Source organism: Zingiber officinale, chromosome 11A (assembly GCF_018446385.1).
Source record: "Zingiber officinale cultivar Zhangliang chromosome 11A, Zo_v1.1, whole genome shotgun sequence".
Classification (NCBI taxonomy): Eukaryota; Viridiplantae; Streptophyta; class Magnoliopsida; order Zingiberales; family Zingiberaceae; genus Zingiber; species Zingiber officinale.
This window is the reverse complement of record NC_056006.1, coordinates 90,563,439-90,569,438: the sequence shown is the minus strand read 5'-3', so window position 1 is coordinate 90,569,438 and position 6,000 is coordinate 90,563,439.

Genomic DNA, 6,000 nt, shown 5'->3' with positions numbered 1-6,000 from the left:
TCTACATGTGGGTTGAGTGTCTATCCCGTGACACTGATGATTTTTGGAGGTTTGCCAATGACGTGAAGATGAGCAATTATCGGGCACGTGTTGCATCAATAATATTATCAGATGATAATGGATTGTTGAAAAAAATATTTGGCTAATTTTTCTTGTTCACTGGGTTGTTTATGGAAAAACATATGTGATGGCTAATTTTTTTCGTACTGTTGGTTTTTATGCTGTAATGATGATAGATATATGGTTTTTATTCGGTAGAAATTCTGTTGAGTGATGACAACTTGAGCACACCTAGGTACAAAAGGTCAAAATTAGGTATACCTCCTCCAAAATTCAAGATAAATTATACTAAAATTTAGTATATTTTGTAGCCAATTTAGCACTATCTACAATATGTCAATCAATAGTGCCCAATATGTCGATCAATAACCTAGGGCACTATTGCTCGAAATATTTTTAAAATGCATCATTGACCATAGTGGTATATAATGATCAATGAGGCCACTATTAATTATGTACGAAAATATAGGTATAAAAAGTCCAAAATCAGGTATACTTCCCTCTAAATCCAACACATTGTTTACTAAATATAGTATAATTCCTATCAAAATGAGCATTATCTATAATAGGGCTATTACAACTTGTTAGAGTCGTGTGACAAAATATAGGTATAAAAGGTCCAATATCGGGTATACTTTCCTCTAAATCCAACACAATATTTACTAAATCTAATATAATTTTTATCAAAATGGGCACTATCTATAATAGGACTATCAAAATTTGTTAGAGCCGTGTGATAAAATATAAGTACAAAAAGCCCAAAATCAAGTATATTTCTCTCTAAATCCAGCATAATGTTTACTAAATCTAGTATAATTCCTATCAAAATGAGTATTATCTATAATAGGACTATCAAAACTTGTTAGAACATAGTAACAAAATATAGGTACAAAAAGTCCAAAATCAGGTATACTTTCCTTTAAATTCAGCACAATGTTTACTAAATCTAGTATAATTTCTATCAAAATGAGCACTATCTATAATAGGACTATCAAAATTTGTTAGAGTCGAGTGACAAAATATAGGTACAAAAAGTCTAAAATCAGATATACCTCCCTCTAAATCCAGCCCAATATTTACTAAATCTAGTATAATTCCTATCAAAATGAGCATTATCTATAATAGAACTATCAAAACTTATTAGAGTCGTGTGACAAAATATAGGTACAAAAAGTCTAAAATCAGATATACTTCCCTCTAAATCTAGCACAATATTTACTAAATCTAGTATAATTTCTATCAAAATGAGCAATATCTATAATAGAACTATCAAAACTTGTCAGAGCCGAGTGACAAAATATAGGTACAAAAAGTCCAAAATCAAGTATACTTCCCTCTAAATCTAGTATGATCCGGATATTGCCTGAGGGCAGAGAGGGAATAAGGAGGAAGAAGGAGGGTAATTTGGTCATTTGACTGAGGTAGGTTTTTTTTAAAAGTGCACTGTTCATCATCTAAAAAAGAAGGGGGACCGGTTCAGGTTGGAGGGGGGGCGCCGCCAGCCAAGGGGAGTTCTCTCCCACCCGTGCCCTTCGCCGGAGCCGAGTAAGCCGCAGCATCGCAGAGAGGAGAGGCTTCTGCCTCGTCCTCGACCTCTCGCCAGCATCCTCACGAGCTCTCCCCTTTTTTCCTCCCTCGCCGGAGGCCACAATCTCAGGCACTGCCGAAGTCGTCGCCGCTCCTCTCCTCTCTGATCTTCTCCGCCGCCTCGCGCACGGGAGGTGCTTCGGTTGTCGGCTGCCACCACCAGGGACAGAAGCAAAGGCTTCTTCTGGCTTCTGGATCCCTCGTTACTGCCGCCGGAGAGATCTGCCGGCGATGAGGGGCCACCTCCTCCCTTCTCCTCCGACCTTAGTGCCTCCCGCTGCCCCCGACGGTAGTGGATGTCGTCGCCGACGCCTCCAGCAGGCGTCTACACATCCTCGCATCATAGCCACCGATGAGAGCCCTCCATAGCCACCTCCTGTAGCCAGTGCTGCCACCTCTAGCAGCCACTGCCATAGTTGCCTTCGGCGGCCAGCGTCTCCGGCGTTCAACACCGTCATCTATAGTAGTCACTGCCGCCGCCACCTCCGACAGTCAGCACCCCCGGCGGCCAACGCCGTCTCCCGCTGCTGCTGATGTCTCCAGCGTCCACCGACACCTCTCGCTACCGCCACTATCGCAGCCGCCTCCGGCGTCCGGCGTCACCACTCTCAGCACTGCCTCCTTCGGTCTACAATAGCTGTCGTCACTCTTTCCAGCGCCCGCTGCCGTCTATAGCGGTTGCCGCCACTTCCCGCTGCTACTGCCGCCTCCAACAGCTGCGGATGCAGCCGCCATCACCATCCGAGCAGCCGTCGTCGCCCTCCGAGCAGTCTTCGCCCAAGGGCTCAGGTATCGTACTATGCTTATATTCCGGCCTGCGAGCCAAGAGAGTGCCCGACCTTCGTGCCGTTGTTGTATCCCAGTCTGCGAGCCAGTAGAGTGTTCGACCTTCGTGCCATTGTTGCATTCTGGCCTACGAGCCGAGGTTGTAGTCGGACAGTGCATCATTCTACGGATCCATATCGCGTCCGGCTCCGAGCCACTGGAGCTAGCTACTCACCAGGCGGACATTCACCTACTATTCAGGGTCGCGACGACTCGGTCAGTATCCCGATCAGCTTATCCATTCATCTGAGGGCGCTCCCCCCCCTGGGGCCAGGGTACGTTCTCGTACTCGTTACTTATTCCATTGTGCCACTATTTATTCGACTGCTTATGTATTCGTGGGATCCGCCTCAAGCCCCGAGGTACCAGAGACCGGGGCAACCTGGTCGCTGGCTACAGGTACGGTTGATCGGAGGATTTCTGACGACTCGGTCAACACAGGAGACAGCTCTTCAGCCGGCTCATGGGGATGCAATCAATTTTCCAGACACGTCATTCCGACAGGTCCGTCTTCTCAGCTTCCCGACAGGATCATAGTATAATTTCTATCGAAATGAGCATTATCTATAATAAGACTATCAAAACTTGTTAGAGCAGTGTGACAAAATATAGGTACAAAAGTTCAAAATCAGGTATACTTTCCTCTAAATCCAGCACAATATTTACTAAATCTAGTATACTTCTTATCAAAATGAGCAAGATCTATAATAGGACTATCAAAACTTATTAAAGTCGTGCGACAAAATATAGGTACAAAAAGTCCAAAATCAGGTATACTTCCCTCTAAATTCAGCACAATGTTTACTAAATCTAGTATAATTCCTATCAAAATGAGTACTATCTATAATAGCACTATCAAAACTTGTTAGAGGCAATTTTTGGTATAAATTCATGTATAAATCCATTTTATAAGTATAAGGTACATAATCCATTTTATTAGGTACAATATAACTAAAATAATAACATAAATATGAACGAACTAATTTGATATTCACATGATGTGATATACACCCATAATCAAATTCTAAAAGAGGTTAATGTTTGTGAGTTGTTTGGGCTATATCACCTTGTGTACATACTTGATCATATAATATGAATTCAACTTATTTCTTGTAGAAATTCATGCATAAATCCACTTTATTAGTATAAGGTACATATAAATCTAAAAAATATCCAAATTTATATATAAATGTAGTATAAGGTACAATATCCACTTTATTAGATACAATTTAACTAAAATAAAGTATATATGTACACAATTATAGTACAATTTGTAAAATATCGGTTAAAATTAGATGTAATATAGACATTAATTAGGATGTTGTGGAACCTACTACTTTGTATTTAGTATGATCAATAGCATTGTTAGGGATGATCATTTCCATCAGTAGGGCAAAAGTCAATACTTCATAAGTGGAAGAGGAAAATGTATGTGATATACACACATAACCAAATTCTAGAAGAGGTTAAAATTTGTGAGTTATTTTGGCTATATTACCTTGTGTACATACTTGATTATATAATGTGAATTAGGGTCAATGACACTATTACTCCATTTTATTAGGTACAAATTTTTTAAAATTAAGTATAATTGTATGTTAATTTGGTACAATTAAATATCCAAATTTATATGTTATTGGTCATATAAATGCAGGTCCAAAAGGATGTATAATTCCACCTTAATTCAACACAATTTAAACTAAATTAAGTACATTGTCTATCCAATTGAGCACTATCTATAATAGGTTGATCAATCATCAATATTTACAAATTAGGTACAGTTGATTAGGTACAAATTATCCTAAACAAAATATAAATATAGTTTAATTGTGTATAAAAGTAGTTTAATTGAGTATATACAAGATTTGACTATCCAAGTATAAATCTCCCTCATCCGAAATATATCTTTACCTCGCTGTTAAAACAAAATACTTACTGGATGTTGTGCACATGATCCTCAGGTGCATGGGCAAAGAATCTTAAAAACCGAAGCAGAGGCAATAAATTAAAACTCTTCCAAACCCTAATCATCTCTCATCTCCCACCAAACTCCCTAAAATCTATCCTCTCCCTCCCAACTCCCTCTTGCAAACTTCGATTTGTATCCTAAAATCGACGATGATGCCGACAGAGGCGACTACAACAAGATAGGCGGCGATGACAAGAGAGATTTGAGTGCTAAAATGACGAGCCCTAAGATTTTATTTCAACATACTATTTTAGAAGGAATTTATGGTTGAAATGTTTGTTTATTGTAAATATAGGAAAAAACATATATTGTTTTTATTGAAAGGAACCCCGGTGTTTATGACAATTGGGAAGAAAGTCATGCTCAAGTTAACAAATATAGCGGCGCGTTGCACAAATCGTATCTGAGTAAAGAGGAAGCATTGACAGCTTTTAATTTATACAAAGAGAGACAATGCGCTTCCTTCACCCCTAATTCCAAAAAAGGTTCGAGCCCAACTTCGACATCAACTTCAACCGCCTCTTCAAATTCTAGTAAAAAAAGAAGCAAAATGAAGAACTGTAATCAATATTTAGCTAGAGTTAGCTGATGAGTACCGTAAAAATGCATCTAAGATTGCTGACATGTATAAAGAGTTAATAAATAAATTGGATTCTCTATATATTAATGATTAATTAATAGACTTGTTTAAATTAGATGAATATATCTCTTATAAAAAACAATTGGATGAATGCACCCATAACTATTTTCTACATGAACTTGATTCTTGTTCCTTTTTTGCTTGTGAGAGCTAAATATGACCATCTCATTTGCATATGAAGATTTTGTCATACTTAATAAGCTCATTTAAAATTCATTATACCAAAAAAATTAGGCACAATTGACTCTCATTTAGGTATATATTTACACAATATCAATACAATTTGCAAACTATCAGGTATATTTGGATGAAGGTTGGCACTCTTGTGGCACATAAATAAAAACACTACTTGATTCGATATAATATATCCAAATTCAAGTTGATTGAGGGATTATACATTATATACCACACGTTCTTAGATATTTATTGAGGGAACATCATTATATATCATATATCTAATTTGTCAATACCAAACATGCCTACGGTATCATGTTTCAGTTAATTGGTTATTATCATTATATACCTAATTTCTCAATATTTGTACTCATCCTTGCACATCATATATCCAATTTATCAACATTTGTACTCAAATTTGTACCAAAATTGGACATGGTCATTTCATAATCCCACAACTTGAACCATAGTACACAAAATAACACATATCAAATATCAAAATACAAACACATATTATTCATGTTCCTAACATCGTCCACAAACACAATAGTAATTATTACATGATACAAAGTCAACATAAACCACAAATACAACTCATACATGTTTACATATAAAACTATAATAGATCATAGTATACTACATAAATAGACAAACCAAATCTTGCACAAGGTTTTCAAAAATAGAACCATCATACAATGCGTAAATCACCAATGTTACTACTTGGTGTCAGCCTTATAGTATGTAA